The sequence below is a fragment of the Pleurodeles waltl genome, chromosome 9 (genome assembly GCF_031143425.1).
Source record: "Pleurodeles waltl isolate 20211129_DDA chromosome 9, aPleWal1.hap1.20221129, whole genome shotgun sequence".
NCBI classification, from domain to species: domain Eukaryota; kingdom Metazoa; phylum Chordata; class Amphibia; order Caudata; family Salamandridae; genus Pleurodeles; species Pleurodeles waltl.
In genome coordinates, this window is record NC_090448.1 from 817,560,654 (window position 1) to 817,584,642 (window position 23,989).

Sequence of the window (23,989 nt, forward strand, 5' to 3'; positions counted from 1 at the left end):
CTTTGTACAGGGCCGAAAAGGTGGCCACATACTTGGCCAAATCTTTGAAAAATCTATCTCTAAACAGGGGCCCATTCACTGAAGGATCTGCATCCTATGACGCTAACTCTGCCAATTTCGGGTGAATGCGAAGTAGAAGGGATTCCCTATGCTCCGTGGAAATGGAACAGTTAGCATTTCCTAAAAGACAAATGGCTCGTTGGGTCCATTCCAACAGAATCTCAGTATCTATCATTTCTTGAGTCTCTTTAGCCTGCACTGCTAAGTCTAGAATCTTTGTAAGAGGTCCAGAAATATCTAGTAGCTTATCCTGGCAACCTCTCCAGGCTCTGTCAATACCCTTTTTGGGGTCTTTAGTATATTTTTTCAGAAAAGTTACCCTTTGAGGATCAAGTTCCGGGGTCTCCGCAACCTAGCCAGGTAGCGCTGGATGAGGACACTCAGACCGCAGGGTGTTGCGGACATCTTTTTCTAAACCCTTTCTCATTCTAGACTGTACATAATCTGCCACCTCCTGACATGGAATCCATTCCGTGGATCTAGGATGTACAATAGCGTCAGGATCAAATTGCCAATATTTACTAGGTGGTGGCATCGCAGAATCTTTGGCGTGATGAGCCTTACATTTACGCTTTCCCTGGGGTTTATCTTGCACAGGAGACATGTCCGAATCAGAAGAATCAGAGTCAGAAGGATGCTGACTAGTTTTGATGGAGGGAGTTTTGCGATTTCTGAAAGCCCCATATTCATGATCACTCAGGATCGTGTTAACGGTCTGATTTACAAGGTCATTAGATGACTGACCAGGCTCATTTACTTTGACCTCTACCGGGCTGGGGTTCCCTGAGCCTGCACCAAAACACCTAACAGCAAAATTGAATATAGGTTGTGCAAAAGGACACAGTGCTTTCACCAAAGCTTTATTAACTGAGTCCTGAACGTGGAAGCCTAAGGCATCCACAAGGCACTCTTCCATGTGCTGGTCATAGTGGCCAGCATCATATTCCCCATACTCGTCATCATCCATATATTGTTGGGCCATGATATTCTGTGCACAATAATAATAATATTAGAGGTCCCAGATGCACAGATATCAATATTGGCGAGAAAAACCCAAGTGCCACACATAAAAGGTGAGTTTTTCCGGTAATTTCAAGAGGAGGAAGGCACCAGAAACAATTTTCCCTCGAGAAGGCTCTGTTGTATTATTGCAGCCCCCCCGGGCGTAAATCTGAAGGCACGCTGACTTAATAACTATGCGTGTTGAGCGGGAAAGGTAGAACCGTCTTCACTTGATGAAAAACACGCTCGCACAGAGAAAAACGTCTGTGCGCATGCCCGGGTCCAGCAAGTGAATGCGGACTAACAAAAAGTCGCACGTCCTTCAGAAGCTCCTCACCAGTGGGGCCAAAGCGCAATATGGAACGCGCGCGAGCTTGCCACAAAGTTTTGCTTCACACTAAAATAAATTAATCGTTCCTGCAAGAGTAAGATTAATACCGCTAGAATGTAACCCATTAAAGCGCATGAAGGCACAAGGCTGCGCTGAACTCTATGATCAAAGTTGCATATACCAACACAGATTGTTAGGGAAATGAAAGTACTTAGCTCTGCGATGCAGCAGCAAAGAAAGAGGACAGACTTGGAGGATTATGACACATATATGGGATGGTAGATCCTGATTAGGGGTCATATCGAGGCTGTGGTCTCATGGGAAATGTAGTTAGATTTTTTATTGGCTGCTGTGTGTTGACAGTAAAGAAAGAGATAGCATAATCAGAAGCCTCCGGTCTTGACATAGAATTTTCAATTCTATTAAGGACACAGAGGTGAGGATTATGCTTCTCTTTCTTTACTACTCTTTTTTTACAGCAGCCAATAAAATTAGTTCAAACATATAACATTAACATAAACCATAGTGACTACTTATCCCATCATGCTTTTTCCCCACCCACCAATCCTGTACGAGCTAACCCCTCAAATATCCAATACAATTACATAACTTCCTCTTTCTTTGCAGAGATTCAGGCCATAAATTGCTCAAACAAATGTAAACATTGAATATCCAATGTTGAAATTAGCAAACTTCCGCGGAACAATGGAGATCTTGCTGTAGCGAACGTGAACCAGGACCATCACGTCCATACGAAAACTTGAGGACCCCTTCTCATTCAGATTTTTGGTCAGCACCTAAACCAAAGAAAGGATTTTATTAAGCACGAACAGGCCAAATAACTTCAATCCCATAATCCCATAGGTGGGCAAATTCAGTGATAACAAAATAATCATAAATGTGAAACAGTTCAACGTGATGATACTTAATGTAAACCATCCCAGTTATATCATCTATTATCACTATCAAATCACAGAAAACCTGGGTGGGATAATCATCACCTCTTCTTCCTTAATAGAATTGAAAATTCTTGGCATGTAAGCTTGCAAATTTTTCATTGTGTGTCATGACCGGAGGCTCAGAGTATGCTAGTTTAAAGCTGATTAATTACCACTGATGCTACATCCACCACTGGTTTATAAAAAAACTGTTTAAAAGTTGAATCAGAAGTCCAATTGGCTGTTTTCATTATGACTAAAGAGAAGTACCTAGAGTTAAAAATTTTAAAGCCATCACACCACTTATGGAATGTGCTCCAAACACTTGAATATCAACACCAGTTTCCTTCACAACATCTCTAGACCACCTAGCTATGGTGGCTGATGAAACACGTTTGAAAGGTTTTAGCAAAGCAATCAGTAACTGTCTATCCGGATAATTTCTAACTTATTGAGTACTGGATTCATAAGTTTTTAAACATTTAACCACACATAATTGTTCATTAAATGGAAAAGCAGGATAGTCAATATTCTTGGTAATCATTTTAATATGTCTGGTATTGGAAAAGAAAGCTCCCTCTGGAGTAAATACCATACCTGCAAGATTGAGTACTTTTACATCCGCCATTCTTCTGCAGGACACCAGACAAAGCAACATAGCCAATTTGGCGCAAAGCTGTTTTCTGCTCAACAAATTGTTCTGGGGCTATTTCTCGAAGAGATTTAAAACCATGTTCACATCCCACAAAAAGGTATACTTAGGTTGTGGAGGATTCAAAATTCTGATACCTTTAAGTAATTTACATATCACTGGATGCATACCCACCGAAGTATTACCTAACTGCACATGGCCAGCTGAAATGGCACAACGAAAATTATGTACCAACCTGTAAAATAATCCTTCTGATGCTTTAAGCAACAGGAAATTTACAATATCTGTAATGTCTGCTTCCACAGGATCCACATGCCGTGCCAGGCACCATCGCACCCAGCATCTCCAAGCTGAAGCATATTGTTTCGTGGTGGAGGGGTGCCCATGCTTGCCTAATGAATGTTGCAGCACCCTCTGAAGTTCCTGGCAAGCCTCCAGGCCATCAAGGATGACTGTTCCAATAATACCAGGGGGTGAAGTTCGCCCAGGGGTTCCCGGAGCATGTCCTGACTCCAAGGGAGAAGAAAGGGAGAACAAGAGGGCAATTTCAAGCTAATGCCAACAGAATTGGAACCCAGGGTTGTGCTTTCCAAACTCTTGTGACGAGGACCACTTCTGCTTTCTGACGCTTCACCTGTGTTGCCACCCTTGGAATCATGTCACAGGGGGGAAAGGCGTAAATCAGAACTCCTGACCAATCCTAAAGAAAGTCACCTGTCGCTGTCGCCCACGGATCTGGTCTCCAACTGAAGAAACTCTCCAGTTGACGGTTCAACCGAGACGCAAACAGGTCGATGCTGCAAGGCCCCCCAAGTGTTCTGGATCAGTCTCAACAACCGTGGATGTAACTGGCAATCACTGGGATTACTCAGATACCTGGAATTCCAGTCCCTGATTATGTTAGACTGTCCAGGAATGTATTCAGACATTACAGAGATCCTGCAACCTAGGCAAAAATGCCAAAAGCCCTTGGCCATCTCACCAGGAGTTTGGATTTGGTGTACTCCCAGCTTGTTGATATTGATGTATGAAACTGATGAGATGTTGTCCATCCTCAGCAATATGCAACAAGACACCTTTTTTGGGGACAGAGCTGGAATAGCGAAGGATCCTGCCGGCAGTTCTAGACAATTGATGTGCATATCTAGCGACCATCTGACTCCTGTAGAGACATCTCCACAGCGTGCACCCCAACCCCAGCAGCTGGCATCTGACTCTATGATGACGTCCGGTTGAGATCCGAAAATTGCCTTGCCATTGCACGCATCGACGTGTTCGAGCCATCACTGCAGTTCTGCTTGGACTTCTGCAGATAGAGGAACTTGATCGGTGTAAGCCAAACCTTTCCGTAAATGTTGAATCTTTAGTCTCTGTAAGGCTCTGTAATGCAGACCGGGAAACACTGCTTGAATGGATGGAGCCAGAAGGCCCACCAATCTCACCATCAGACGCAAAGACACTGTCTGATTGGACAGGGCCAGCTTCAATTCCTTCTTGATGTCTTAGAGTTTGGATTTGGGAAGTAAGAGTATCACTCTCTTGGAATCGACTAAGAATCCCAAAAACTATATGGACAGACTGGATTTTTCTTTGTTGATCATGAATCCTAGATCTTACACTTGGTCCACTGTCATTTGGAGGTGGTCGATCACCACCTCGCGAGTCTGCGTCATTATTTAAATGTCATCCAAATAGACAATCATGCATATCCCTTTCTCTCTTAGGTAAGCTGTCACTGGCTTCATGACCTTGGGGAAGCACACCAGGCTGAGGACAGTCCAAAAGGGAGCACTAGATACTCAAACCACTGTTCCCTCCATTAGAACTGTAGGAAGCGTCTGTGTGGAGGGAAGATGGGAATAGTCAGGTAAGTGTCTTTTAGGTCCAAACAAACCATCCAGTCGTCTTCCTGGAGAAGATCCCCCAGAAGATGGATTCCCTCCGTCTGGAAGTGCCTGTAAAAAATTAATAAAATGGAAGTCTCGCATTTTCAACACTAGCCTGTGACCTCCCCCTTTCTTTTGCACTAAGAAAATGTTGCGGCAGAAACCATGAGGATGAGGGTTGCAATGTGCCACTGCACATTTCTGCAGCAACTCTTCTATTTCTGTGTCTACTAAAGTTGCCTCTTGTTGGGGAAAAGCAGTGGATTTGGGGGACACTGTTGGAAAGGAGTCTGATAAAACTCCAGATGACAACCCTGAAGTGTCTGAAGAACCCACACATCAAGTGTCAACAAACTCCAGTTGAGAATAAACAACTTGACTCTGCCCCCCTAAAGGAACTTCTGACAGATCATAGAGTCTTACCTGAGGAGGTGCCAAAATGATAGTTTCCACTCGAACCTCTGCTGGATCTTGGTTTGGTGAATCAGGCTCGACAGGGGAAAAAGGTTCCTACTCTAGTGGAGTCCTGGAATCCTCCCCTTTGACGTCCATATGATCCACTTTGGGTGCTTTGGAAAGATTGGCGGTCTGAGGAGAGGTCCCTACCTAGCCTGGCCCTGAAAAAAAGGTTTGTCTGAAAAAAACTTGTTAAGGGATGTTTGGGCCTTATCCAAGGCCATAAAAGTGTTGACATATTTACCTATGTCCTTTATAAACTTCCCCCCGATGAGGAGACGGTCTGCCAAAGGTCCCAGCTCAGCAGGTGCCAAATCAATGAGTTTTTAAATCTATCCTCATAAGGATGGATTTCCGTCGCTCTGTTGAGATGGCACAGTTGGCATTGCTGAGGAGACAAGTTGCTGCTGGGACCATCCAGCCAGAATATCTGTATCAATAGGTTCTTCTTTTTCTTTGGCGTTTAGGGTCATCTCCAAAATGTTTGCGAGCGGGCCAACTACATCCAGAGGTTTGTCCTGGCATGCTCTCCATGCCCTGTTGATTCCCTTTTTTGGGTCCATGGCATACTTCCTCAAGAAAGTTGTTATGCTGAGTTCAACCTCTAGCGTGAGCGCTCCCTTATCTGGCGAAACCGGGCTGGGGCATTCTGCCCTGAGACGATTGCGTACTTCCTTGTTGACGTCCTTACACAATGTAATGTGAAGATAGTCTGCCACTGCTTGCTCCGTGGCCCAATCTCTGGGTTAAAGATGAATGGGGTGGTAGGAGACCGGGAACGGCTTGAGGAAGTCTGCCTCTTATGTTTATGGCGATGGCAATGTTCTTCTTCGGAACTTCCCAACCTGGCAGAGTCGGAATCAGATTCAGGGCTTGAGGTGTGGTGACTGTGTTTGGACTTGGCCATGCAGTATTCATGAGCCTCTGTGAACCTTTGTGCTAATGAGGCTAAGAACACGTCTTAATGCTGCCAGCCCTTTGATTTATCTTTGTGCTTACAAGGCAATTCCGAAAGCTCTCCTGACGATTTGGAAGAAGAAGGGGTACTGCGGCCATGTCCTTTGGCATATAACTGCAACTGGGAGGTGATGGGTCTCAATGCCACCGCCAAAGCTTTATTTATGGAGTGCTGGAGGGAGGCGTCCCAGGCCTCAAGGACATCCTCTCCTGTATTCCGCTTCTCCTGCGGAAATTCAAGATAAAACTCAGCCTCCTCAAAGGATTCTCTTTGCCATGATACTGGAGGCACAAAGAACCAAGTTGCTCTTGGATTCCGGGGGAAGCTACCCCAAGGTGCAATCAAGAAGGTAGGAAGAGGAATAAATCAGTCTTCAAAAACCAGTGTGATTCTTTATGCTCCTAGGGAGGATCCTGTGGTATGATTATTACAGCCCACACTTACTCTGGGGTCGTGGGCGTCAAGGGGAGCTTGAAAGAGTTCAAATGAGCGTGCATCCTGCTCAAAATATGTAGAATACTGGTCCAATTCCTTCAGCCTCTGCCTAGGCGCCCGTTTCACGCTTCAATGAAATTGACGAGTGCATGTTGCTTAGCGACGGTAACGCTGGCTGTCAAAATTGCTGACGGACTTGCATATAGCCCATTCCTACCACAAAACAAGCCCACGAGGGCTACGAGCATCTTCCTTTGCTTTCAAGCTCGGGCCAGAGCAGAGAAGGCACAGATATGGCCGAAATGGCCAGCATGACCCACAGTCATTGCACGACTGAGTAGGGGAAGAACAGGGTTTGCGTTCTGCACAGTGGCCCAGGGCGCCCGCTCAACGCTCTCGATTTGCACCTGTGAGGAGAGCAGCACTGGTTTCCGGAAAACAGAACAGGGTGACTGCACTCTCTCGCTAACACAAAACATCACCAAAGTCCAAATACAGCGTTATATTCACTAAAACAACATTTCATGTAAACAATAAATCCTACTTATCTCAAAGAAAGAGAAAGTTATGTGATTGCATTGGATATTTGAGGGGTTAACTCATACAGGATTGGTTGGTTGGGGAACAAGAGCATGAAGGGATATGTAGTCATTATGGTTTATGTTAATGTTATATGTTTGAACTAATTTTATTGGCTGCTGTAAAAAAGACTAGTAAAAAAAGAGAAGCATAATCTTAGCCTCCGGTCCTGACATAGAATCTTGCTTGACCCTTCTGCTGAATTCTTACTTCCTCTTGAAGTCCTGCTACAAGCATTCTCTTGGGTCTGTGCTTTGAAGTCACTACATATAGGACAAATTGACCAGTTCACTGCCTTCAAAAGGACTCTTATGACCTTTGTGTTTTGCTAATTTAGTCTAGGCTAGTTCTCGCAGGAGGTATTTAACACTAAGAACCAATTTGGTATATGTGTAGAAGTAACAAAATCATTTCCAATCGCAGACAAATTATATCAGTCTCAAAGTATAAAAATAGACAGAGATAAAAATAGAAAAAGAGGAAAAATTCAAAGCACTAAATTAAGTCGAAGTGTGATTTAACTGGAGGTATAAATTACAGGTTTGAGATGAGCACTGAATTATTTATCCCCCTGTAGTGGACGTTTTCTATTCTATGAGCATAAAAGCATCATGCTGATAGGCTTTTTACGCTGTACAAATTCAGGCCCTTTTCAAGTTTGCTTCTCTGCTAAGACTATTTGTGAGCTCATAGCAGTCAACATGCCTGATGAAATGGAGGTGACTTAAATCTAGACAAAGTAGTGCCTGGATGTAGGCAGCTTGAAACAGTAAGTAAGCGAGGTTCTGTGTGCCCAAACTTAGAGTAGGAAATTGAAACTACAAGGTGCAGCATGGATTTGTTGCTTGGGTTGACAATTACTTAATTGGGGGTATTTATGCAAAAACTAGAAAAGCACGGGGTATGTTAAAAGAGCAATGGGAAGTGTCACAGAATACACTGATGTGTGATGTATTTTGCTGTAGCTGTGTTTCATAGTCAAAGGCCTGGACTATGATTAATAATGTCAAAAATCCAATGATATTTCACAGGCACAGATGAGCCTGTGATGGATAGAACTAGGGATATCTTTAATGGTAGATATTCTATAGCCAACTTCCACATCGGTTGTGCTGTAGTTGGTATCAAATTACCAGGAAACTGCTTTTCAAAGACTAACGGATGCTGTTAAATTGCATGCTTCTTTCGTTGTTAAAGCAGACACCTCTTCCTGTGCAATTGAAGCCATTCTAACTTTAAAAGATCCTGAGACAGGATCAGTGCCTTTTGGGGCTTATTAGGGTTGAGCCTGCAAGAGCACCTGCTAGCCCATGCATCTCACTTGCAAGACTCTGTTGTTAACTAAAAAGGGCTTGGAGCCTGCCTGTTGTTTACCATTTGGTTGCTTGCCTGCACTCTTCTTTACAGCCTTGTAACTAGGAACTGCAGTCCTGGCATAATTTCTGTTCCTGTTTGTGAAGCAGGGACCAAGCACTGATTGATTCAACTTAACCAGTGCTATGAACGTCAGTTCACAGAAATGGCAGGGGTAGTGGAAGTGACATCACATGCCCTGTGACCTTCAGTTTCACTCACCACACATGCTTAAACATACACACACACATGCACACTCTCCCTTTGTCACGTAAAACACACTCACCTGCAAGCACGCACTCAACATACATTTAAAAATAATTTATTTTACTTTCCTTAGCTGCCAGAGAATTTCATACTCCAATTAATTGTTTCCCATTTTTTCATTACACTGTGTAGTGAAAATTCAACCAAAACCGGGATAGCAACCCCGTAATAGAAGGGCTGGGGAGGAAGAAAGGGGCAAATATGAATGGGAAACTGGACAAAGGTCAGGGCATGGACTCCAGTGTTTTCTTGGGTGTGATAGACTCCATGCACAACAAAACCATTATGGCTGGCGACTCTCAAGTGGAGGAAGATATTATTTGACTGATTGCAACAACTGTGAACCTTGCCCGTCTGCAACAAAATCAGGCAGTGGCAGAAAATGTTTTCCTGGTCTTCTGTAAAGTAGGTAAAGCTGCCACAAATGTCAAGCCAGCTGGCTACTTCAGGAAGGATAGTGCAGCAGAAAAGGGTAAGAGTCCAACAGAGGGACCTCAACCAGTCACCATCCACGGTGTCAAGGCTTGGATCTAATGCCTGCTACAATGGAAAGTCCAGAAGGCAGAGAGAACGGTTTAGTAGACCCAAAAATTGAATCCTTATTATTGACTATTTTGGCTGCAATTCAAGAGGTAAAAGCTTGCTAAAACTCTCTGGCTCAAAGCCTCAGTAGAGGAACTGCAGAAATTGAAAAGAAAATAGAGACATTTGGGGTACAGCTGGAAACAATGATTACTAGATTATCGGTTGTCAAGGACAGCCAGAATGAACTATCAAAAAAGAGCTCCATTCTTCAAAAGGAGCATATCTCTGTGAAACAATTGGAGGATCAAGAAAATCGTTCTAGGAAGTCTAACTTCAGATTTGTTGGCATACCAGAAAGGGAGAAGGGAGAAGCTGAGGCGGCTATTGCATATATGGATGATCTGATTCACACTCATCTTTTGAGGGCCATATGGAGCACTTTCTTAGAATATCCGGATAGATCCCAACCTCATATGATGCTAGTGAATTTTGAAGACTACAGGGTGCCTGAGAAGGTGCCAAATAGGTAGGGTGACCAGACGTCCTGGATTTCCCCAGACAGTACAGTTTTTTTAGATGAATGTCCTGGTGTCCCGACGCTTCTCTTAATTTTAAATAAATGTCCCGGTTTTCGGGACAAAGATCAGATCATGAAATAAATGTCCTGGTTTTGGGACTAGGGTCAGATAATTAACGGAAGCATAAGTTAAAGGTATGCTATCCTTTAACAGACGCCTACAAAGTATGAAATAATTAAAATAATTTATCTGTTACTGTCAGGCAACACAGCATAAGTTAAAGATATGCTATCCTTTAACAGATTCCTACAAAGTATGAAATAATTAAAGTAATTTATCTGTTACTGTCAGGCAACACAGCATAAGTTAAAGGTATGCTATCCTTTAACAGATGCCTACAAAGTATGAAATAATTTAAGTAATTTATCTGTTACTGTCAGGCAACACAGTCCCCTGTCTGCTCCCAGCAGAGAGACGGAATGGGGTGCAGAGAGAGGTGGGTGGGGGCAGTTGGGGTGCAGGGTGGGAGGGCAAGCCATCGATAATTTTATATATAGATAGTTGTGTGTGTGTGTGTATATATATAGACATATAGATGTCTATATATATATATATATATATATATACATACATACACACACACACACACACATACACACGTATGGGCACACAGGACAGGCCAGATATGAAAGTGAGAGTAAAGTCCTTCTTATATGTCTGACCTGGCTATAAAACAAATAGGCAACAAATAGAGATGGGTTTGAAATTACAGGTTTTCCCGTATATGTCATATGAGACCTCCAAGTGAAAAAAAGGGGATTTTCCCAAATGTTAACCTTATTCCAAACAAGGATGGACCAGCAAGGATTTTATAACCAGCAAGACTGAGGGCCTCATTTAGAAGCTCTTTGCGCCACTGCTGCGTCATTTTTTTGATGTAGCGGTGGCGCTCTGAGTGCGCTGCACTGCTCCAGATTTACAAGCTGAAGCACTGGGTCCAAAGCGTCAGTTTGTAAAGCCCTGTGTCAGATTATACCTGTGCCAGTTATAATGTATGCAGGGTATGTATTCCCAAGCAAAAAGCCACGCAGAACTGATACAGTGGAATTTACAACATTTCACTGTGTCATTTTGCGAGTTCACTGCATCAGAATTTTACAGCCTGCCGAGAGCAAATGTAAAATTGACACAGGGCTTTTACAATGGGAGCCTTCTCGCATTGCTGGAGTTGCGTCATTTTTACGAGGCTACTCCAGCAATGCGTGAAAACGTACGCCATGGAGCTCTGTATTGTAAATACAGCACATCCATGGCGTCATTAGGGGATCTTAGGGAAGCGCAAGAAATATTACTCATTGATGCCAATGTGTCAGATTCTTGTGAATAAGGCCCCTAGAACTTTGTTTAAGGGAGAGTTTGAAGTGGGAATTGAGAACGTTTTTTAAGGAACAATTTAAACTGCACAGAACTTCTTGCATGGAGTTCAGACTAACAAATTATGATGGGTTATGAAATCTTTTTGTTGAAATAATGAGAATTCCTCTTTTAGTTTGAGTTTTTGATTTAGATCTTTATAAGTACTACGCTCATAAGAAATAAGTATGTATAGGTTTGTTTACTGAAGGGAGAGGTTTGGGCCATTTAGGGTCTCTAGTCAGGTGCAAGCATCACACCCTATGGAGGTCTAGGAGGTGTGATGACTGGGCGACAAGGTCACAATGGGGTTCTTGGTTTTAGGGTTCTGGTTGGGTGGAGGTTTGAATAGAGCAGCTGGGGAGGCAGGAAGGGTAGGAAAGAGGGTGGTGGATGGACATAGGCTTTTTGGGTTGGGGAGGAGGTGGGCTCCAACAGTCCCCAGGTGGGACTGGGGGTTGCATCTATTGGAGCAAAAAATGGTTTCATGCAGGGTTGAGTTAAGTCATCCTAATCAAGCAGCTATAGTGGATTGTGAGGGATTGTTGAAGCATTTTGCTTTAGAACGTGAATACGTCTAGTATGGCACCTGGTTTGAACTGCATGGTTGATTCAGTAAACGTAAATGGGCTGAATAAGCCTGCGGAGGCATCTGGCAATTATCAACTGGCTTGTTGAGCAGAAGGCGACTATTGTATTGTTTAAGGAGACACATTAAAAAATCCAACATATATTTAGTTAATTGGACTCCTTTTCAACTAATGTCACCCTTTAGCTTCTGTCTTTCTGAGAGGTGTAGCAGTTCTTACCAGCAGGAACTTTTTCGGTCGGGTACGACAGGTGGCATTTGACCGGTCTTGGAGATGGGCCATGCAGAAATTCAAATGAAAAGGGAGAGCTATTCAGTAGTTTCTTTCAATGGGTCAACCTTAGATGATTATCAGCCACTATACAACTTATCGCTCCAGCTGGTGAGCCATCCCAAGAAAATAACAATTGGCGGAGATTTCAACTTTGTTAAAAAACAGATGCAGATATATGTAGACAGTCTTCCCCCAAATCAAACCTGAGATTGCAAGGGCAATGCAGAGGATTAAATAGGAGCATAGTTTGTTAGATCCCTGGCGGGGGCCAACCCGATGTAAAGGCAGTACATTTTATTTTCTTACTGTCATTGTTCAGCTTCGAGGATAGATTACTTTCTTACTTCAAAGGATATGCTGATTACCTCCTCTTCATTTATCTCAAATTCCTTATCATATCATGTAGCTATTAGCATAGATGAGTCTGTTCTGACACATTTGTGCTACTAGCAGAAGTGTCTTTTATTGAACAAATGAGGGCTTTGGCTAATTTGTTCTTTGAGGAAAACAAAAATTCCTCATCTATTGAAAAATATTTGGGAAGCATTTAAATTAACCATGCAGGGAGAGATTGTTGCTTATCAAGCCAATTTTAATAAGTTGAGTTCCCTGAAATTTAGTGAGTTGACTAATTATCTCCATTTGGCAGAGTTCAAATTTTCTCAAGCAGCTAATCCCAAATTCTTTAATGAAAGAGAGATTGTTAAACGTAATCTGCAGTATTTTCTGTTAGATAAGCAAGTTATAAATATCAGAACGTATGGGCATCAATTATATGAGGAAGGAGAAGTAAGTGGGAGGCTGTTGGCCTGGAGGTTCACGACAGGCTAACAATGTCATACATAAAATTTGGGACCCATCAACGAGAACTTTCCTGTGTAAATCCTCTCAATTTGAGGAAGTGTTTCAACAGCACTTCACAAGTATTTACACAGCAGATAAACGTCTACGTAAAGATGATATACAGTGTTTCTTGGATGCAATTGGCCTCCTGAAATTGACAAATGAAGCAGTACAAAATCTTGCCCGCCCTATAATACCATTGAAGATAGAGGGTGCGTTAAAGCTTTACTCTGAAGGAAGACTACAGGAGAAGATGGGTTTCCATCAGAGTGGTATCAGATGCTGCTTTTGTAAGTAAACATGTTTATGTTGGCCTTGTTTAATGATACTTTGGGAGGACCCAGCTCCCAATTCATTTTGTTATGGTCTCCTTATCTGCTTTCCTAAGAGAGGTACAATTCTGGAAAACAAACTTATTCCATCCAATACCACTGCTTACCGCAGATTATTGGATTTTTATGAAATGCTTGAACCAAGGGTAGCACAGGTTACACCACTTTTAATAGGGAAAGATCAGACTGGGTTTATTCTAGAGTATCAGATGTATTGCAACACACTTTATCTAACTGAAGCGATTGACTGACGCACCAATCTTGTTTATAGATGCTGAAAAAACTTTTGACCTTGTGAACTGGGATTATTTGTTTCAGGTTGATGAAGGTAATGAGATTTCCAACACAGCTCATGAGATCAGTAGCAATATACGAGGGGTCATCCGCAGCAATAACTCAATTATAAAGTTCTGGGCCCCTTTCAGATTACCAGGGGTACAAGGCAGGGGTGTCCCCTATTACCATCTCTCTTTGCCCTCTTTATTGAGCCCTTGGCTGGTTTTCAGTGGGTTGAAAGCTGCAGTCCTTGTAAGATCAAAACTTAAATTATACACAGATGATGTGGTGTTATTTCTGGCACCTGAGGAGAGGGTGAAATTTGCTTGATATTTTTGATACATTTTCAAAGTTTTCTGAGATCCAGGTAAATATTTCCGAAACAAAGATTCTCTTGTTCAATAAGGATGCAACTATTTTTCTCCAAACTCTGCAGATTACACTTCAATGAAAGACAGTCAGATATCTAGGAATAAGAGTATTCAAGAGATTTGAAGATCTATATGAACTAACATATCCTGTTTTGTTTGTTAAAATTAAAAATATGATGGATAGGTGGTGTAGGGTGTCAATCGCTATAATTGGGAAAGTGGTGCTAGTTAAAATGCATGTTATTTTTTTTTTTTTTACATTAGTCCCTTGTGTATGATACAATAAGTTTTTTCACCGGCTGAATGCATAGATTATCGTTTATCTGAAATAAGAGCAACCTAAGAATAAACATTATGAAGCTGATGTTCCTAGCTGAGCAAGGTGGGCTATTCCTCCCCAGTTGGATAGTGTATTATTTTGCGGCTCATCTAATAAATCATGATAGGAACGGTGACTTTGTCAAATCTAAGGGGGTTATTACAACTTTGGAGGAGGTGTTAATACGTCCCAAAAGTGACGGTAAAGTGACGGATATACCACCAGCCGTATTACGAGTCCATTATATCCTATGGAACTCGTAATACGGCTGGTGGTATATACGTCACATTTGGGACGGATTAACACCTCCTCCAAAGTTGTAATAACCCCCTAAGACTTTTAACAGTTCTTTTTTTTCGTGGCTATATGCACAGAGCTTCTTTTTGCCCTGATCCTATCCTTTCAGAAATGACGAATAAAAAAAAAAGGTTTCGCACAATTTTGGCTCTTAAAACTAAGCAGAGACAATTATCTCAATATCTACGGATTCGAAATATGCATACAGAAACCCCTATTAAAAGTTTACGTCTTGACAAACTGGTAAAAGATGCTATTAGCCTAGAGAAGTGTAAGCTGGGAAAAGTTGAGGACTGGCTGACAAAAGAAGCTCTGATCTCTTGGGAAGCTGCTCAGCCCAGTCTCCCCACACCCTGTGCTCCGAACAAGCTAGTACACATATAAATTACATCCATTTTGCAAAAATACCAACCACTGCAAATTGAACCAACCAGAAGAGCATAGAAGACAGAGACAATGGACAAACTGGTTGTGTTCAGAAGAGACCAATTTTAAGGAACTGTTCCAAACTCATACAAAGTACATGGACACAAGATAAGATGAATTTATACTGAGAGCAGTGGTTGGAAGCTTAATTTTCTTTAGCTCTAAGGCAGCTGGATTCATATTATTTGGGAAGCATTAAAGCATTTTGGGAAGGGTGTTCTGAGATGTTTGTGGGTCTCTCCCTGAATGTATACTCTGCTTATTTAAACACAATTCTTCTAGGTTTCTCTGAACCTCTGAGAATCAGACCAGCTCTGGCACGAAGCTGGCGGTTCATCACAATGTTACTGCCACACTTAGGCCCATATTTATACTTTTTGATGCAAACCAGCGCCTGTGCTGGTTTGCGTACATTTTATTACAGCCGGCTAACACCATTCCTACTCGCCATGCAGGCGCCTTATTTAAGGATCGATGTTAGCCGGCGCTGCGGGCTGGTCAGAGTAAAAGTAAATTACTCAAACCAGGCAGCACCGGCGTAGGGAAAATGGGGGTTGTGCGTCAAAAAATGGTTCAAGTCAAGGTTGAGTCAAAAATCATGGCTCAAGTCGGACTTGCGTCATTTTTTGATGCACAACCCCCATAGAAACGACTCCTGTCTTAGCAAAGACAGGAGTCATGCCCCCCTGCCCAATTGCCATGCCCAGGGGACTTCTGTCCCCTGGGCACAGTGGCATGTAGAGGGGCCCAAATTAGGCCCCCCAATGGCACTTTAAAAAATAAAAAAATATTACTTACTTCAACTTACCTGTACTTACCTGGGATGGGTCCCCCCCATCCATGGGTGTCCTCCTGGGGTGGGCGAGGGTGGCAGGGGGTGTCCCTGGGGGCAGGGAAGGGCACCTCTGGACTGCTTCCATGGTCTGAGACCATGGAAGTGAGCCCACAGGTCCCTTAACGCCTGCCCTCACCCAGGCGTTAAAAAACGGCACCCATCAGGCTGTGCGCCGTTTTTTAAGGCCCGCCCCTTCCTGTGTGTCAAAATGACGCAGGAGTATAAATAAGGAGCACAGGCCTTAAAGTCATTTTTTGGAAGGGAACGCCTACCTTGCATGTCATTAACTCAAGGTGGTTTCCTGCATCCAAAAAATGACACACACAGAGATTTTTTCACGTCCGCGGGGTTGTGCTTCATAGTTTAAATATGGGGCAAGGTTTGCGCCGAATGTGCGTCAACATTTTTGACGCACATTTGGCGCAAACAGAGTATAAATATGCCCCTCAATTACTGTACTTTGGGAAGTCCGCAAAACCATCTAAGCTGCAGTCATGGGTTGAGAAAATCAACAACGTATACTATACGGAGTATGTGTATGCAAAACAAATAGGAAGGGAAGAAGTTTTACTAAAGTCTGGAAGTATGCTGATCCATTCATTAAGAATTGAAATAAAGGGTTAACGAATTAAAATACTCCAGAAGCTAGGAACAGAGGGGAGGGGAAGGATAACTGCCATGCTGTGAGGAATCAGATTTTTATCTCATTATCCGCACTTTAGAATGCACTTCTATGAAATTGTTGTAGGAATTAATTTATAGCACGGTCATTTTTGGTAGTTTATGTAACGTATTTAGAAATGAATTAGGAAATGATGAATTGTATCGCATGTTTAAAATATTAACTAAGTTTTATATCATAAAGAAATTGATGCTGCTTTGTTATATAATTAACGTATACCACTTGGCATTCCAGAACTACACTGTTAGCACTTCGACAGTACATTTATGAACTGAATGTTGGAGTAAGTCTTTTTTTTAAAGATAGAAAAACGCTGAATCTACTCTCCCATTTTTATGGTTGCTTCTGATGTACTACGTTTTTGCAGCAAGAAACCAAAATAAAAAGATTAAAAAAAAGTTCACCCTGTCTCAACCCTCCATTAGCCCAAATCCCCAAGCATGTATGCCAGAACCTATGACAAACATGTAGAGTCAGAAGAATGAGTGTCATACTCACTCAGCTTGAGCAAGTGAATCCTAGGCTTGAATGTTTCATATATTTGTGAGATATGGGTCCTTTTTTTGGGTGAGGGAGGATAAAAAACACAAGTTAGTCTTTCTCTTGAATAATGGGGCGTTTACTGGACAAAATAAAATGCTGCAACAAACCCAACTGTGAGTCGCAAAATGTCACTTTTACTGTTGCAAAATTAGCTAATCCATGCCGTCCCTGCCATCCTGGGGAGTCTGTCTGGGACACTGGAAGCAGTAATTGGAAAGAGCTCATCACCATATCACAATTGAATGGGTTAAGAACTTCTGGCATATTTGAAGTCAATGAAGTGTATAAAACTCAGGTACTCAAAATGTTCTATTTCCATTTCCATGTTTCACCATCAGATCACCTGTAGTCCGGGAAACAGACATGGTAAGGTTGATGCCTTATCTCGGCATGGAGGAGAATTAAAGTTTTTAATTCATGTATATCCCAGGTTGGTTAGCAAAAGACCTTGTACAACAAAATCAAACAAAGAACCTGTTGTGGCACAAACAGAAACTAGTAATTCTAGATAGAGATTTATAGAGAAAAATCATGAAGTAGGGACATGATTCTTCGATAGGTGGTCAGCCTAGCACATGACTCTAATAAACTAGTAGCCACGTATGAGACAAGAAACTGAGAAATATGGTTAGCAGTGTGTCATTTGTGTTTAAGCTAAATTACCTTGCAAGAAAGCTGTAGGATTGTTGCAGCCATTGCCCACCCCACAGCAACAATGGTTGCAAATGCCCATGGATTTCATCTCCCGTGAGGTTAGTAGTTACAGATTACTTTACTAAGACTGCCCATTGTATACCCTTTGGGAAGATTCATGCAGGCCCGGTTTTAACTCCAACCTTTCTAAAATAAATGATCTGCCTTGATAGGTTACCATCTGTAATTATCGTGGATAGGTTTTCACGGTTATAAAGTAAATGTTGGAAATCCTTATTACAACTATGAGGGAGTCAGTCACTATTTATCCACTAATTATCACCCTTAGATGGACATACATACAGAAAAATCAGTCAGGCATTAGCACCCTTTCTAGCTACTTCCTCATGCATCACTTTGATCAGTGAGTCAGACTCGTCCATACAGCTGAGTTTTCATATAACAACACTGTGCCTTTCTCCTTCCAATACCCCTCTTTCTTTTTTTCATGTGTTCACCCTCACATTTCGGTTCCTGTCTTGCCTTGTGCTGTTCCCTCTGAACAATCACTTCTCCAAGAAACTAGTAAAATCCACAATTTCGTCCTTACTGGGTGCCAACATCCTTTGTTCAAAGCTCAAGGCTAATCTCCCTTTCATAAGAAGCATAAGAAGTTTCCATGTAAACCAAAACCCAAAAGGAGAAGGGGTCTTTGGAGAGGCAGGACAGGTACTGTCACGTCACCAGATGTATGAACCCAGAAGAGACCTAAATGACATCATACCTGGAAAACAAGGCAATGTAATCAACAAACATGCACGATGAACACTTCCAGGACATTATACTTCATTATGCTACATCAGCCACAATAAGGCCGGCCATAGCAAAGAGGTTTTCAGGATCACTCAAGGCAGAGCTTTATAAAGGCCTCCCATGCACATAAGCAGATGTGTTTGGCACTAGTGGTTGTTACGACTCCTTTACTTTCACTTGAGTTTCCACCTGGCTTTACACTCCTGCACTTTTGTTGTTTTTCTCCCTCCTCGGTGTGAATCCCTTTGGACCTTTACATTTACTTGCATTGTTGACGCTTTGCTTCCCTACATTGTGACTTCACCCTACTGATGCTATAGAGCCCTTCCATTCTACCTTGGTTCTTAGGCAAGATTCCTCCTTTGCCAGGAGATAGTTACAGTCTGCCTGCACTCTGCACTGGTTAAGTCTGATTTCTGAGTTGTTTGATTTATTCAATGTGCACCTATATTAGATTCTTCTTCTTTATTTTTTGGCAGGGAAGTTGCAGTTCTTCAACCTCTGTTCAGAGTGCTGTGCCATTACCGTTGGTTTTTCTACTCCAGTTCAGATTTTCCAACCCCCTACTACCTGGGATAAATGTTCTTTTCTATCTCTTTCTCCCTCCAAGCCCCTTTTTCTCCTTGCCCATGGGTTCCGGTCACAATCCTGATGTATCAAATTGAAGGCAGGCCAACATATATGGGGAGAAGAAATCATTGTCCTCAATAGCCTGCACTTGATTGTAAATAGATCTTGGGAATTGTTGGACTGCAGGTACGCCTGGAGGCCAGCAGAAAGGCATGATAAGGGCCCCACAAGTAGATTTTGACCCTGACTGATGGCTTCTAAAGGACAACTGGTTTTGGTTGTGTCTAAATGTAAGTTGGAAGGTCTCTTATGACATACTGGGGGATGTTTAGGAACCCATTAAGGGAGCATGAAGGCTATCTGAGGCCACTTGGCTATGGGTTTCTGATAGCAAGCTGTCAGCATCTGAAGGCAAGCCAGGGTCTCTGAGGGCCACTTGGGGTATTTATGTACCAGCTCAGAGTATCTGGAGGATAAATTAGGTCCACTGAAGACCAGAAGGAGCATCTGAAGGTGAGCTGAGGGTAACCAATGGCACACAAATCTTTGCTTAGATTCACTACTAATTTTGGTGTCACAATTACTTCTTCTGGCTTCACAGGGGATATTGTCTTTTTTCTGCCTCTTTTGGCTCTCCTTGTTTTTCTCTTGTTGATCCTAATTGGTTTCGCCTGAAACCAGAACCACGACCCCTGCTCCTGCCCCTTCCTCTTGATAACTTTTGGTCCAAATAAAGCACCTGCATTTCCTCTAAAAAAGTATTACCATTCACCGAGCCTTCTCCCTCACTTGATTCTACTTCTGATTCCATTGAAGTTTCTTCACCATTACGATTCTGTTGTAATTTATTGTGTCTCGACTCTTGTTTCAAATGTTCAAATCTTTTAGCAAACGTATACACTCTGGCAAATTTGTAATCTCTTTCATCCCTTAAATATTTATTTCTTTTTCTCTCTTGAATTTCATCCTCATAATTATTGAGTCGTTTCTCCATAGTTTGTTGTAAAGGGATCTGTTCACTTTTATCCTCATAACTAGTCAGTCTATCTTCTAGTTCTTTAATTTTAGTTTGAACATACTCCACATCCAATTTAGCATGCTTTATAAGAATCCTCATCATGTTTAATGAACATTGTGTGTTATTTTCTGCCCATTCCGTGTATAGTTCAGGTTTCATACCTGAATATGTTGGGATTATGAAAATTCGTGGGCCTCTTGGAATTCTTATATATATATATATATTTATGTTAAATGTATATGTAGATATAAAATTGTACTTTTAACACATATATACTTATACATGTGTCTACATATCTATGCAGCCAATGTTAAAAGCTAAAAAAGGCTCAATTTTCAATAAGTGTTTCTTTAATAAATATCAAACTAGTCTCTAGTATTTCTGTACGTCATAAAAAGAGAGGCATACAGTGCAAAATCTTTCTTAATTGATGAGAAACTGCAATGAAATGCAAAGGCATTGTTAGCCAATAAGCTGCATTTAAACCATAGCAAAGCAAAAACAAGTACCGTGCCTTTAAGACCTCCAGTATTGATGATGCCTGTCACACAAACATGCACTCTGCAACTGTATGCATAGCTAATGCAATGCACCCGACATGCAGGTGAACACATCTCAACACAGTTGTGCATACATTGCATGATGTAAAGGTACACAGCCATGCATTGCAGACAGGAAACCTGCTCTACAGCCTTGTGTGCAAGGGAGGTGTACCAGCTACACTGGAGGGTGCTCACATGCAACACAAATAGGACATCAGCAGTGTTGTGGCTCATACATCAGGGTTTAGGAGCCTCAGTTACCAGGCTCTTGCACCATTTTGTGCCACCAGAGCCACATTTGTATGATGCAATGCTGGCACAGTGTGCCAGGCCATATTTACAAGGCCATGCAAAGCCATCTTGCGTGGCTTATCATGGCCTTCCTAATGTGCACATCACTGTGTGAAAGAGCCGTTCCCATTGGTGTTGTTTGGGTTATACCCATGCAACACACATGGAAGACAAACCTAACTGACATAATCACAGATTTACAAGTCTGGAAATCTATCACAATTTCATGCCATCCCAGAAGCCGCGTAACAGTGATGCAATGGGGAGAAATATCTACATCACTCCACGTATCTTCCTCTTCATATGTCTGCGGCATTATGCAGCACACGTAGAAAAAGGTAAACACCTTGTGTGATATTTTATGTGAGGAAGGTGTCCCTTCCTGCACAAAAACAATCATTCACACAACAGAGGCACCCTTGCACCATGGAGTAAAGACGCCTGTCTTGTGGCAAAGGCAACAATTTGTGCATCAGTGCATGGTAAGAAAGGTGCCACATCTGTAGATATGGTACATGCCTGGCCTTTCCTAGAAATGCATGGCAGTACAGCAACGCACTTGCAGCACTACCCTGTGCCATGAGCTTCATAAATGAGGCCCTAGCTGCTAGATGAAAAGTCAACGCCTATTGCCAGATGACATGTAGCTGTAAAAATGTCTAATGTAATGTTAAATAACTCACATATCACATGTGTGAAGTGTAGTGCTACACACAGACATCAATCGCCACACGACTGAGGCAGCAACCTTGACTGGAAGGTGCACCTGCACACACAAATTCCATCTTGAAAGCTAGGAAGTACACCTATGACCCCTGATGCAAGTGTGAATGTGTATTTGTGAGGCAACATCTGTGTAAGTCCAGTCCTAAGGACCCCAAATTGCCAAGTAATGTGTAAAAGTTCCCCTTCTAAGAGATGTAGTACATCGCAGGAAGTTGTGTAGTTGTCCTACACATGGCGAGACACAAATCTGCTAGATACATGTCACGTGTGTAAAATTGGGTAAAAATCTGTCTCACATGTACACAATGTTACAACACTGTGACATACAAACATAGATTGGGAAATGGCAGATGTCACATCATCTCACTCAGTTGGGATGTGTGAGGGCATACTGTGTTGTTAACTATCATGGACAATGCAGGACAATCAAAGGCATGGGAAAACGTAATGTAGGGCAACAACAACATCTGGTGAGGAGACTGGACCTACACGTGTCTGTGTCAGCCATCTCTGGCAATATCACCACCAACCTGGGCTGGTCATACAAAAACAATTCACAGCCACATTCTGTCCCACCACACATGTAGTGGCAACATAAACTATTGAGTGGACAAGTGTGACAGGAATCAGACACCATGCAACCCTGCTGCACAAATATGCCTGTCAGGAAGTTGATTTGTACGATGTAGCTGCCCAGGCACTGCATTTGACCTCACATGCAGTCAGTGAACAGGTAATACACTGCCATGATGTACATATCATGTGTTTATAATTGGGAGACGTGCAGGACAATACAAATACATATGACACACATGTGCAGGATGAATGCAAATGCAGTAAACCATAGCAATGACATTTCTTTCTGTAACAGGACTGCTGACCAAGGTTATGGCATCCGGCCATGGGTAATGACACCTTTTGCCAATCCAGATACCAACGCAGAGAGGGCCTATGACCAGTAACATTGTGGAGCAGACCTTTGGCTTGCTAAAAGCCCGCTTTAGCTGCTTGGATGCATCTGGTGGGCGACTGTTGTATACCCCAGCCATGGTCTGCACAATGATCCTGGCAGGTGACATTTTGCACAATATCTGTGTCAAAACAAATTTCCCCTGGGATGAGGAGCAGGGGCCCCTTGGGAAAGAGGAGGAGGGTGACATGCCAAATCATCCAGACATTCAGAACACTGCTGCTGGCGCACGGCAACGTGCTCACATTGTTCAGCATTTCTTCAACTAACTACATGTGGAGTTAGGAATGACTGCCAAAGTGAATAAATGTTCATATATAACATATGTTTTGGAGTGTTTGGTATAGTCCTATTTCCTATAACATCTAAGTTCAGGAAACCATGAGTAGGCCCCAAGAGTTGTCAATCTAGTGTGAGCACCGTTGTCATCCCCTAAGTACCAGACATGATGCACTGAGCTCTGAAAAGTGTGTTGCGTAATGTTTGCTTTGCCTGCCAAACAAACAGGTTAAAATGAAATAAGTAATTACTGCCATTGAACTGTAGTTTCTAATGGAAAACAGATAGTTAAGTATCAGTATGTAATGCATCAGCGCAGCACTATATGCCAATGTCTGTAAACAGTAGTCAGGAACTACAACAATTGTTCAGTGGGAGATATGTGTCAAATCAATGGGTGAAAGATTTGTAACACTGATGAAAACTCACAACAATAACATCTTTTGCACTCCCATGTATGACAAATAGTAAGTCTATCACAGAGGTCAGTACATCTGTATGTGTAGCTCAGTGTTCATCTTGCATGTATGCCAATCAGTGTCATAACATGCCCCATACTGTTGGCAACAGGTCTGAGTACATCAGGACATAGAATGACTTGTATATGTATGTTGGAACATTAACTGAAAAAAAAAACATTACCCAGAACCACCTCTACTCACTGTGCAGCTGACAAAGTATAGAGTCTGCTTCATTGTGCAGGGGACTCCCTTTGTATCCCAGTATCACTCCTGGAGTCAGGATAGGATTTGGCACCATTTACCTTACTTCCCAACAATAGCCATTGAACCTATACTACTGTGCTGCATATTGGCAAACACATGTGCAGAACACAATCTCCCATTGCCCATTGACAATGAGGAGAAGGAACAGCTGTACAATGAATATGTGGAAGATGGGGAGCAAGCCCAACATGTAACATCAATAGCAGCAACCTTGCTGCGTCATGGGTATGGGGCATGTGTGAGTGATTCACACAATGTCAGA

At 42.4% G+C, this 23,989-nt stretch overlaps 1 protein-coding gene across 1 annotated transcript in view; it reads right to left on the reverse strand.

Annotated features, from left to right (window-relative positions):
• Positions 1–1,836: 1,836 nt before the first annotated feature.
• The window catches only part of ACTMAP (actin maturation protease), a 282,255-nt gene continuing 260,102 nt past the window's right edge, over positions 1,837–23,989 (reverse strand). Inside the window, exon 8 of the mRNA XM_069208103.1 lies at positions 1,837–2,190. The gene's annotated coding sequence lies outside the window, so the exon portion shown is untranslated. The remainder of the gene's footprint in view (positions 2,191–23,989) is intronic.